Source organism: Tachyglossus aculeatus, unplaced genomic scaffold (genome assembly GCF_015852505.1).
Source record: "Tachyglossus aculeatus isolate mTacAcu1 unplaced genomic scaffold, mTacAcu1.pri scaffold_134_arrow_ctg1, whole genome shotgun sequence".
NCBI lineage: Eukaryota > Metazoa > Chordata > Mammalia > Monotremata > Tachyglossidae > Tachyglossus > Tachyglossus aculeatus.
This window is the reverse complement of record NW_024044861.1, coordinates 89,483-101,964: the sequence shown is the minus strand read 5'-3', so window position 1 is coordinate 101,964 and position 12,482 is coordinate 89,483. Positions and strand designations below refer to the sequence as shown.

At 46.7% G+C, this 12,482-nt stretch overlaps 1 pseudogene; it reads left to right on the top strand.

Moving 5' to 3' along the window:
• Nucleotides 1-10,674: 10,674 nt before the first annotated feature.
• On the top strand, nucleotides 10,675-11,730 carry LOC119922949 (annotated as a pseudogene).
• The last annotated feature ends 752 nt before the right edge of the window (nucleotides 11,731-12,482 follow it).

The following is a 12,482-nucleotide window of genomic DNA, read 5'->3' as shown; positions in this document are numbered from 1 at the left end:
TTCTCATCCTATCCCAACTGGATTACTACATCAGCCTCCTCTCCGATCTCCCATCCTCCTGTCTCTCCCCACTTCAATCCATACTTTACGTAGCTGCCCGGATCGTCTCTGTGCAGAAACGCTCTGGGCATGTTACTCCCCTCCTCAAAAATCTCCAGTGGCTACCAATCAACCTACACATCAGGCAAAAACTCCTCAGCCTCGGCTTCAAGGCTCTCGATCACCTCGCCCCCTCCTGCCTCGCCTCCCTTCTCTCCTTCTACAGCCTATCCCGCACCCTCCACTCCTCTGCCGCTCACCTCCTCACTGTGCCTCGTTCTCGCCTGTCCTGCCGTCGACCCCCGGCCCACGTCCTCCCCCTGGCCTGGAATGGCCTCCCTCCGCACATCCACCAAGCTACCTCTCTTCCTCGTTTCAAAGCCCTACTGAGAGCTCACCTCCTCCAGGAGGCCTTCCCAGACTGAGCCCCCTCCTTCCTCTCCCCCTCCTCATCCCCCTCGCCTTACCTCCGTTCCCTCCCCACGGCACCTGCATATATGGTTGTACATATTTATTACTCTATTTATTTATTTTACTTGTACATATTTATTCTATTTATTTTGTTAATATGTTTTGTTTTGTTCTCTGTCTCCCCCTTCTAGACTGTGAGCCCACTGTTGGGTAGGGACCGTCTCTATATGTTGCCAATTTGTACTTCCCAAGCGCTTAGTACAGTGCTCTGCACACTGTTAGCGCTCAATAAATACGATTGAATGAATGAATGAATGTTTTCAGATGCTGTCCCAAGGTGACCCCGGGGTGCCCATCATCTCAAGGTTAAATGCTATCTCGTGACCGCCAGAGCCAGCAGGCAGAACTCGGAAGTGCGGGTAGGATACCACCCCCACAACCCAAACTTGTACATTGACAGCCCAAACCAGGAATACAGAAGATGTCCCTTGTCCCCGTGCCAATCAAATTAGGTATGAAGGAGGGGGGAAGACAGAGATTGGATAAACTGAGGCTGGAAGCTGGAATGACCTAGAAGCACAGGTGATAAATACCTGTACTCTCTGACCTTTTGTGTAGCAGATCGAGACTTACAGCAGCCAGCTGGTCGACTCTGCCCAGAGTGTGAGAAACCTGCTCTGCCTACGCCACGTAAGGAGCTATGGGATGGGTGAGTGAGATGGGTGAGTGACCCGTCCCGCTGAGCGTTCGTGGGGCTGGAAGACAAGCGCTTCTCCATGGGTGTGTAACGCATAAGTGGATTCCTCCCAGGTGGAAAAGACTCATGGGTTGGAGCTAGGGGCTTCATCACGGGTTTGCAACGCTAAAGTGGATTCCTCCCATGTGGGAATTGCAAGTGGGTGGGAGCTAGCCGCCTCACCAGGTGTGATTAAACAATAAGTGAATGCTGCCTAGGTGGGATCTGGGTGTTTTGCCACGCGTGAGTAACACATAAGTATATTCCTCCCGATAGGGAATCTCTTATATCAATTAAGTAACCTTATTCCTACCGAAAGGGAAGTTCAATTCGCTGTGTCTAAAATAATCAAATAATTCAATTCGCATCGCGGAATAAATGTTGTATAAAACTCAGGCATTCCATCCCCGGTCTCTCTCTCTGTCTCTGTATGCCAATTCCCGAACGAACCTGTCCCTGGGTGATGGGTGACAGATGTCCAAGATTCATTCATTCATCCATTCATTCAATCGTATTCATTAAGCGCTTACTGTGTTCAGAGCACTGTACTAAGCGCTTGGGAAGTACAAGTTGGCAACATATAGAGACGGTCCCTACCCAGCAGTGGGCTCACAGTCTAGAAGGGGGAGACAGAGAACAAAACAAACATATTAACAAAATAAAATAGAATATGTGCAAGTAAAATAAATAAGTAAATAGAGTAATAAATACGTACAAACATATATACATATATACAGGTGCTGTGGGGAAGGGAAGGAGGTAAGGTGGGGGATAAAGGGGGGACGAGGGGGAGAGGAAGGAGGGGGCTCAGTCTGGGAAAGCCTCCTGGAGGAGGTGAGCTCTCAGTAGGGCCTTGAAGGGAGGAAGAGAGCTAGCTTGGCGGATGTGGGGAGGGAGGGCATTCCAGGCCAGGGAGATGACGTGGGCTGGGGGTCGATGGCGGGACAAGCGAGAACGAGGCACGGTGAGGGGATTAGCGGCAGATGAGCGGAAGGTGCGGGCTGGGCTGTAGAAGTAGAGAAGGGAGGTGAGGTAGGAGGGGGCGAGGTGATGGAGAGCCTAGAGGCCGAGGGTGAGGAATTTCTGCCTGATGCGTAGGTTGATTAGTAGCCACTGGAGATCTTTGAGGAGGGGAGTAACATGCCCAGAGCGTTTCTGGACAAAGACCATCCGGGCAGCGGCGTGAATTATGGATTGAAGTTGGGAGAGACAGGAGCATGGGAGATCGGAGAGGAGGCTGATACAGTAATTCAGACGGGCTAGGATGAGAGTTTGAACGAGCAGGGTAGCGGTTTGGATGGAGAGGACAGGGCGGATCTTGGCAATGTTGCAGAGGTGAGACCGGCAGGTTATGGTGACGGCTTGGATGTGAGGGGTGAACGAGAGAGCGGAGTCGAGGATAATAATAATAATAATAATAATAATACTAATGGCATTTGTTAAGCGCTTACTATGTGCAGAGCACTGTTCTAAGCGCTTGGGGGGATACAAGGTGATCAGGTTTTCCCACGTGGGGCTCACAGTCTTTAACCTCGTTTTACAGATGAGGTAACTGAGGCTTAGAGAAGTTAAGTGACTTGCCCAAGGTCACACAGCAGACATGTGGCGGAGCCGGGATTCGAACCCATGACCTCTGACTCCAAAGCCCGGGCTCTTTTCCACTGAGCCACGCTGCTTCTCAGAGCGTTTCTGGACAAAGACCATCCGGGCAGCGGCGTGAGGATGACACCAAGGTTGCGGGCTTTTGAGATGGAAAGGATGGTAGTGCCGTCATCTGTGATGGGAAAGTCAGGGAGAGGGCGGGGTTTGGGAGGGAATACAAGGAGTTCAGTCCTGGACATGTTGAGTTTTAGGTGGCGGGAAGACATCCACACGGAGATGTCCTGAAGGCAGGAGGAGATGCGAGCCTGGAGGGAGGGACAGTGAGAGTAGGGGCAGAGATGTAGATAAAGTCCTAGGGATCCAATACGGTCCAAAAGTTTATATTTTCAGTGTCTCAGACAACATCCCGGAAGAAAATAGGAACGTGTCATTGATATTAAGGGAGAGGTATTTTTTTATCAGTTCTGTGGTTTATCCAGACTATGCTGCTTTTTCAGAGAATATTGGACAGGCACCAAACAAGTATGAGTACCACACTCTATTTAAAGGAACTCAGTTTTGCTCACGAGAAACGTCTCCCAATTCTTCTCAGAATATAGGAGGGAATGAAACCTATTGCTACTACCAATCAGACAATCAATCAGTTACGTTTGTTCCAGCCCACATATTCAATCCAAAACTAAATCCTGTCAGTCCCACCTTCATACTATCGCTAAAATCTGCCCTTTCCTCTCCTCCAAACTGCCAGGATGTTAATACGATCAACCATCCTATCCCGCCTGGATTAGTGAATCGGCCTCCTTGCTGACCGCCGAGCCTCCTCTTTCTCCCCACTCCCGTCCACACTCCACTGTGCTGCCCGTGTCATTTTTCTGTGAAAACGATCAGAAAATGTTTCCCCACTCCTCAAACAGCTCCAGCTGCTGCCCATCCACCTCCACATCAAACAAAAACTCCTATCCATTAATAATAATAATAATAATGATAATGGCATTTATTAAACACTTACTACGTGCAATGTACTGTTCTAAGCGTTGGGGAGGTTACAAGACAATCAGTTTGTCCCACAGGGGGCTCACAGTCTTCATCCCCATTTTACAGATGAGGTAACTGAGGACGAGAGAAGTTAAATGACTTGCCCAAAGTCACACAGCTGACAATTGGCGGAGCCTGGATTTGAACCCATGACCTCAGACTCCAAAGCCCGTGCTCTTTCCACTGAGCCACGATGCATTGGCTCTAAAGCGCTCAATCACCTTGCCCCTCTTACCTCACCTCTCCTACTCCCACTTAACCCACACGTTTCCCAAGTGCTTAGTACAGAGGTCAGCACAGAGTAAGTACTTCGTAAATACGATTCAATGAATGCCCTCAAGGAGCATGTAAGGACCACACATGTCTAAAATAATCCTCCCTTCACGCCATGGCTCCCTCCAGTTATCAACTCAGCGCTCTCCCAGCAAGCCTCTCCACACTCCTTGAGGCTAGTCTCTACCAATTTTCTCTTTGGCCCCCTTCAATATGGCCTTAGTTCTCTACATTCCAGATAAACCACCCTCTCTAAAGTCATAAATGATCTCTTTCTTGGGAAATCCAACAGCCCTTAAATCCTCCCCAACCACTCAGGTGTTCTGGCACACTGGACCACTTCCTTCTTCTGGAAAAAATTACCCAAATTTCACTTCACGGACACTGACTCTCCTGGTTTTCCTCCTGTCCTTCTGGCCACTCATTCTCAGTCTCTTTCGCAGCCTCCTCCTCTGCCTCACATTCCTCAGTTAGGGGGCCCCTTCTACTCTCCATCTACCCCAACACCCTTGGAGAATTATTTCATTCTTACAGCTTCATCTCCCATCTCTAGACAGATGACTCGTAAATCTCCCTTTCCAGCCCCTATTTCTCTTCCTCTCTGCAGTCTCTAATTTCCTCCTGACTTCAATTCTCTATTTGGATATCCTGCTGTCACCTCAAAGTTAACATGTCCAAGACAGAACTCCTTTTCTTCCTACCCATTCCCTGTCCTCCCCCTGACTTTCCCATCACCTTGGACAGCACCATTATCCTCCCAAATTCACAAACCCATAAGCATGGCACTATGCTCGACTCATCTCTCTCATTTAACTCACATTCAATTCTTAATTGAACTTTCATCCTGTCACCAAATCCCGTCAGTTCAGCCTTCATAACATCGCTAAAATCAGCCCGGGTTCCTCTCCATCCAACCTACTCCCATCCTGATTCAAACACTTATCCTATCCCAGCTTGATTCCTGCATCAGCTTCATCACTGACCTCCCTGCTTCCTGTATCTAATAATAGTAATAATGGTATTTATTAAGTGCTTACTATGTGCAAGGCACTTTTCTAAGCTCTGGGGTAGCTACAAAGTGATCAGGTTGTCCCACATGGGGCTCGCAGTTTTAATCCCCATTTTACAGATGAAGTAACTGAGGCACCGAGAAGTTAAGTGACTTGTCTAAAGTCACATAGCTAACAATTGGTGGAGCCGGAATATGAACCCATGACCTCTGACTCCAACGCTCGTGCTCTTTCCACTGAGCCACGCTGCTTCTCTACTGGAGTATCTCCCACTCCAGTCCATATTTTACTCTGATCAAATTATTTTTCTACAAAACCGTTCAGTCCATATCTCCCCTCTCTTTAAGCCCCTCCGGTAGTTCCCCCTCACCCCGAATCAAATAGAGATTCCTCCCCCTCACCTTGCTTTAAAGCCCTCAATAAGTTCACCCCCTCCAACCTCACTTGGCTGCTGACCTCCTACAACCCAGCCCAAACACTCTGCTCATCTAATGCCAACGTACTCAGTGCACCTCGATAATGATAATAATAATGAAAGCACTTACTATGTGCCGAGCACTGTTCTAAGTGCTGTGGCCCCATTGGGTAGAAAAAAAATTGGGATGCCATAGACCCAATAACATTCTGAGTGGGTGCAAGTGATTTTGAACCAGGTGGATGCATACTCTCCCCCTCACATATGTATAGTAGACCCAACTAATGACTGGGTCCACTATTTAGAGTTCATGAGAGATTTTACAGAAACCAACGTCTAGAATCCCTGCTCGATATCAATATCTCAATAGTTCAGCAGTTTCTCCAAGGGGTCGCTGTTATTCATAACTTCATATGACTTCAGGGTTCTCTTCTGATGGCTCTGGAACCTGCTTACGGTGGGATGCATAGCTCCAGGTGGTTTGTCGCCGACACTGTATCACAGTTCCTGTAGTTAGGAACACCTTATAAGGCCCCTTCCACAGTGGCTCAAGGACATTCTTTCGTGTGAAGGAGTTAGCATCTATCCAGTCGCCTGGTTTGAGTCTATGGCTCTGCTTTGGGTCTGACACTGGCAGTGCTTGTTGTACTTGTGAATATAAGACCTTACGGAAGTCATTTACCAATTTACAATAGGCCAATATGGCATCATTGGTAAGGGTTATATTCCAAATTTTCCAGCCCACAGGAGGGGGAATAGAGAGGCACATAGGCTTCCCCATCAGACCGTCGTGTGGGCTGAAGCCTGTCTTTCGACTAGGCAGGTTTCTTAGACCGAGGAGAGTCAACGGAAGGCATTCTGGTCATTTCAATATAGGGTCAGAGCATAGCTCATATGTTTTTCAGCATCCTCTTGTACCATCCTACCAGTACTGCAGACTGTGGGTCATAAGGGCAATGGAAATGCAGGTTTATGCCTAGTCCTATACAGATATCGCCAACTATTTGTCCAGTAAAATGTGTCCCATGGTCACTATTGATTCTGGTAGTCAAGCCATATTATGGAATATGTTCCTTTAAAAACAACTTTGGTACTGTCTTGCTAACTGCCTGTCGGCAGAGGAATGGCCTCAACCCTATATATATATATATATATCAATAAATCAATCGTATTTATTGAGCGCTTACTGTGTGCAGAGCACTGTACTAAGCGCTTGGAAAGTACAAGTTGGCAACATATAGAGACAGTCCCTACCCAGCAGTGGGCTCACAGTCTAGAAGGGGGAGACAGAGAACAAAACCAAACATACTAACAAAATAAAATAAATAGAATAGATACGTACAAGTAAAATAAATAAATGGAGTAATAAATATGTACAAGTGTATATATATATATATATATATATATATATATATACATATATATATATGGGTGCTGTGGGGAAGGGAAGGAGGTAAGACGGGGAGATGGAGAGGGGGAGGAGGGGGAGAGGAAGGAGGGGGCTCAGTCTGGGAAGGCCTCCTGGAGAAGATGAGCTCTCAATAGGGCCTTGAAGGGAGGAAGAGAGCTAGCTTGGCGGATGGGCAGAGGGAGGGCATTCCAGGCCAGGGGGATGACGTGGGCCGGAGGTCGACGGCGAGACAGGTAAGAACGAGGCATGGTGAGGAGATTAGCGGCAGAGGAGTGGAGGGTGCGGGGTGGGCTGTAGAAGGAGAGAAGAGAGGTGAGGTAGGAGGGGGCGAGGTGATGGAGAGCCTTGAAGCCGAGGGTGAGGAGTTTCTGCCTGATGCGCAGATTAATTGGTAGCCACTGGAGATTTATATATACACCTGTATGTATGTTTGTACGTATTTATTACTCAACTTGTACATGTTTCCTCTTCTATTTATTTTATTTTGTTAATATGTTTTGTTTTGAGATCTATCTGCCCCGTCTAGATTGTGAACCCGCTGTTGGGTAGGGACCGTCTCTATATGTTTCCAACTTGTACTTCCCAAGCGCTTAGTACAGTGCTCTCCACACAGTAAGCGCTCAATAAATACGATTGAATGAATGATTGAATGAATGAACCCATCTTGAACTGGTATCAACACCACAAAAAACCAAAACCCATCACCTTAGATATTGAGTAAAATCAAATAAAACGTTTGTAAAGGGGACCCAAGGTTTTGTGTGTGCTGCCCAGGGAACCTTGAGGATTTTCTCTCCTTTATATTGTTGACCTATTAGGCATCTTGAGGCATACTGGAGAGCTAGCTTCCCTATCTAGGGTGCAAAGCAAAGCCTCGTAATGGAGTCCACCACACCCTTTTTTTCTGAATGGGCATGACCATGTGCCATCCTGACAAGGAAAGACAACACAGCGCAGCGAGCAACAGGAAGGTGGTTGTGCCGCCCCCCACCCACCCATAGTTCTGAAGGCGTTTGATAACCCTTAAGTGTTAACAAGGATTTTACCTTCCCCAGAGAGGCTGCTTTCTGGTGTGAAATGAAATCGTGGAGGGAAGGCCAGGGAGTAGAGGAGAGAGACACAAAAATGGCGGCATCAGGAAATTGTGAGGAATATAGAGCCGCCACTCGCGAAGCGGCATTCACGCGGGCATTACCCTTGGACACGAGATGAGAGGAGAAATGCACCACACATTTCACGACAGCAAGAGACACAGGTAGCAAGATGGCCTTTAAAAGGGATGCAGCAAGGAGCACATTTCGGTTAGGAGTTCCCACATCCAAGAGGAAACCCCGTTGTTGATACCGGAAACCCATATCATTCACAATCCCAGAGGCATACCGGGAGTCAGTATAAATTGTCACGCGCTGTCCGGAGGCCACATCGCAAGCACAAGTAAGAGAAACTAACTTAGCCACTTATGCGGAATAATGGGGATTCCAAAACAGCAGAGTCTGCTTGGAATCTGCATGGTCTGAGTGGCCCTTGACAATCCCAAAGGCAAAAGCCATCAACGGACAACAGTAGGTCAGGGATTTGCAAGGACCGGTCGTGAAAAGCTGGACGTGGACTTATTATTCGGTTTACGACATAATCATGACGTTCCCCCTTATGTTTGGTTAGCAACAGGGGTGGCAGAATTTAGAGTGGAACGAAAAGCTTGATGGTTAAATTGGGAGAGCTCAGGAGGAGAATTTAGTTGTTTGTCTGCTTAGCTGTTGAAAAGACCTGTGCACCAGAACACAAGTGAAGCACAGCTGTGGCATGGGGAATGACGACTTGGAGCAGATGTCCCAGTACTAGGTCCTCAGAGGCTTCCACTGATTGTGTGGCTAAAGGTACCACACGAAGACACTACTGGAAAGTGGACACTACTAGGTAAAGAATGTACCTATAATAACCAAGGAGAGGAGTCGGTGGGAATTTCCACTTTTCTGGGTAAGCACAGCCTAGTGCAAACGCTCTCATTCCACACAGAACAAGGTGAATGGTCTAGTATAACTAGGTAATCCCAGAATTGGGGCCACAGAGAGGGTCTGCTTCAAATCTGCAAGAGAGGCTTCGGCCTCGGCCATCCGCAGGAACTGCTCCTGGGGGCCAGTAGCGAAGGCCTGCAATGGCTTGGCCCTGTAAGAATAGGACGGGGTACATTGGCAGCAGTAACTCTTCAACTCACAAAAAGACCGAGTCTATGCTGGGCTAGTAGGGCGGGACACCTTCAAAAGGGCAGAAATATGATAAGGAGACCACAGAGCTAACTGCTCTGAGGTGCTGTAGCAATGTCCTGCTCTTGCTCGGGGAGAGTCGGTACTGACGTTTTAGCGGAAGGGCTTGTTGGGGGCTCTTAATTTACACGTAAAGGGGGCGGGACGAGGGCTGAGCCTACCTTGTTAGTATGGCTTGATCATAGAGAGGTAAAGCATCGAGAAGAGGACTCCAATCTGAATGTACCTTCTCCTTAATAGGTAGCACAAAGAAAAGTGATATATCTTGATAAGGGCCAGGGGTAGCCATAGACTCCTTTCCAGGGTGCACCATAGTGAGCAACCAAATTTCCCTAGCAGGTCCAGTCCTAATAAATTTACTGGGCGGGTGGGGGTTAAGGATGAAGGGATGCTGTGTTACCAGCTCTCCTAGCCTCATACCCAGTGGTTCAGTAATGCCTGTAGTTAAAGGAGCTTTAGCTTATCCAATAGTTCTAACAATGCTCCCTCATAATGGGGCACCTGGGAGAGCCGACCACTGAATGGTGGAGTGCGCAGCTCCAGCATCGAGTAAGAAGGGAAGGAAGGGTCGTTCTCACTATGTTGCATTGAACTGCTGGGCCCCAAGGAGTCTGCGCTACCGGTATTTGGACAAAGGTGAAAAGTCCCTCACCTTGCCCCACATACTCTAATTTCCTGGTGCCACCTTTCTGGGAAAGCATGATGGGGCATCTTTCTAGATTTTGTTGGGTTAAGGGGGCATTTATTCTTCCAATGGCCTTCTTGGCTGCAGTAAAAATAAGGCCTCTTAGGGCCTTTTATCTATCTGAGGTGGGAGCAGAAGGCACACCCCATGAGATCATCTGCTGGGTATGTTCAAAGCCTGAACTGTTCAGCCTTTTGTTTCTGGTTGGCGGCACAGTGATTGGCTACTTTAGTAATTTCTCAAGGGATTCTGCCTGTCAGCCGCCCACGCAGTTTAACTTGAGTTTGGAAGTGGATATTCTGAGTTAGGCATGACACAAAGGCAGCCCCCTAGGCGATGTGGGGTCACAGTCCTAGCGTCTGGTATACCTGAATGCTTTTCAAAAATTTTCCATAATCTTTCCATCGACACCCCAGGACTGTCCTCTTCCCCTTGCTTATGGTTGCTAATTTTTAACTGATCAGTTTTAGGCTGACAGACCACAGTGACTGCTCCTAACAGCTTTAGTACAGTGCTGGATTCAGCATATCAAACAGTCTCTGCGGCACTCTGCAGAGAGTGAGCACTCAGTAAATACCATTGATTGATTGTTACTTGGCTTGATTTTTTTTTCTGTCAAATGGGACGAAGGTGTCTCAAGAATGAGTGAAATGTTAGGTAATATAAATTAAGTACCTTGGGTTCCATGGAAAAAAAAATGGTGCTAAAGAAATTCAATTATCTTTATCTTTTCAAGTAAACCAGTTCTCTGCTGTGCATGCTCACCCGTCTGATCATTACCAACACTGAATTGATGGAAAAAAGGAAAAATGTCACCGAATTCCTTCTCTTGGGACTTACCCAGAATCCAGAGTTGCAGAAACTTTTATTTGTTTTGTTTCTAATCATTTACCTTGTAACTCTTTTGGGAAACCTGCTTGTGGTTATAACCGTCAAGGCCAGTCAGAACCTCAGCTCCCCTATGTACTACTTCCTCTGGTACTTATCTTTCATAGGCGCTTTCTACTCCTCTTTCACTGCTCCCAAAATGATTGTAGACAGCCTGTCTGCTAGAAAAGTCATATCCTATGATGGCTGTATGGTCTAGCTCTTTCTATCACACTTCTTTGGAAGGACTAGACTGTAAGCCCATCGTTGGGTAGGGAGCGTTTCTATATGTTGCCGACTTGTACTTCCCAAGCACTTAGTACAGTGCTCTGCACACAGTAGTTCTCAATAAATATGTTTGAATGAATGAATGACAGAGGTCATCCTTCTCATTGTGATGGCCTTTGATCATTACATAGCCATCTGCAAACCCTTGCACTATTTGACCATCATGAACCGGCAGGTGTGTGTCCTACTGGTGGGGGTAGCCTGGGTATTGGGCTTCTTTCATTCAATAATTCAGATTCCCATTCTATTCTGGCTGCCCTTCTGTGATCCCAATGTCATTGATCCTTTTTTCTGTGACATGTACCCTTTGTTGGAACTCGCCTGCACAAACACCTACGTCGTGGGCCTGTCTGTGGCTATCAACGGTGGCCTGATCTGCACTGTCTGTTTCCTCATGTTGGTCGTCTCCTACACGGTCATCTTGAACTCTCTAAAAAGTTTTAGTTCAGAGGGAAGGTGCAAAGCCCTCTCCACCTGTGGCTCTCACGTCAAGGTTGTCATGCTGTTATTTGTTCCCTGTATCTTCACCTACATGAGGCCTGCCTCCACCTTCCCCGTGGACAAAACAGTGGCCTTATTCTATGTTTTCAGTACTCCCATGTTATACCCCTAGATCTACACTGTGAGAAATGAGGAGGTGAAAAATGCCATGAGGAAGATCTGGAGCCAAATAATGACTTCAGGAGATAAGTGAATCACTTTCTGAAAATTACGTTGTTTTTTTCAGTGGGAGAAGGAAGAACCCAGTGGGTTCTTCAAATGCTTTAAGGAAAATCACTTTGGCATAATCTCTTCTACAAGAACCATACTTGAAGGTTTTAATGTATTTTGAATTGTCGGAACAATGATTGCCATTTCCTGTACATGTTTAAGTCTTCCTTCTCATTATATGCATTAATTAAAAAACTCCTTTTAGTATATTCTAATGTAATTGGAATCCTGTTAAGGGAAGAATGGAAGGGAAAGCAGATAGTTTTGGTAAATGAGAGAACACTCAGGATTATATACTCAGTAAATGAAATCAATGTGTCCAGGGTGACATAGTAATGACTTTATGGGTGAAGGAGAAGAGAGATTGTTTTTGGTATTTCGATAGATTTGAATCAGCAGAGCCAACATTCTGTGATGAAGAAAGAAGGAGCAAACCCTTAGGGACCACCTGGACTTGGGAAAATCAATAAGAATGTCCCATGCCTGCACAAGTGGGCCCTGCATCAGCTTTTTAATCAATCAATCAATAAAACAATCAATCAATCGTATTTATTGAGCGCTTACTGTGTGCAGAGCACTGTACTAAGCGCTTGGGAAGTACAAGTTGGCAACATATAGAGACAGTCCCTACCCAACAGTGGGCTCACAGTCTAAAAGGGGGAGACAGAGAACAAAGCCAAACATACTAACAAAATAAAATAAATAGAATAGATATGTACAAGTAAAATAAATAAA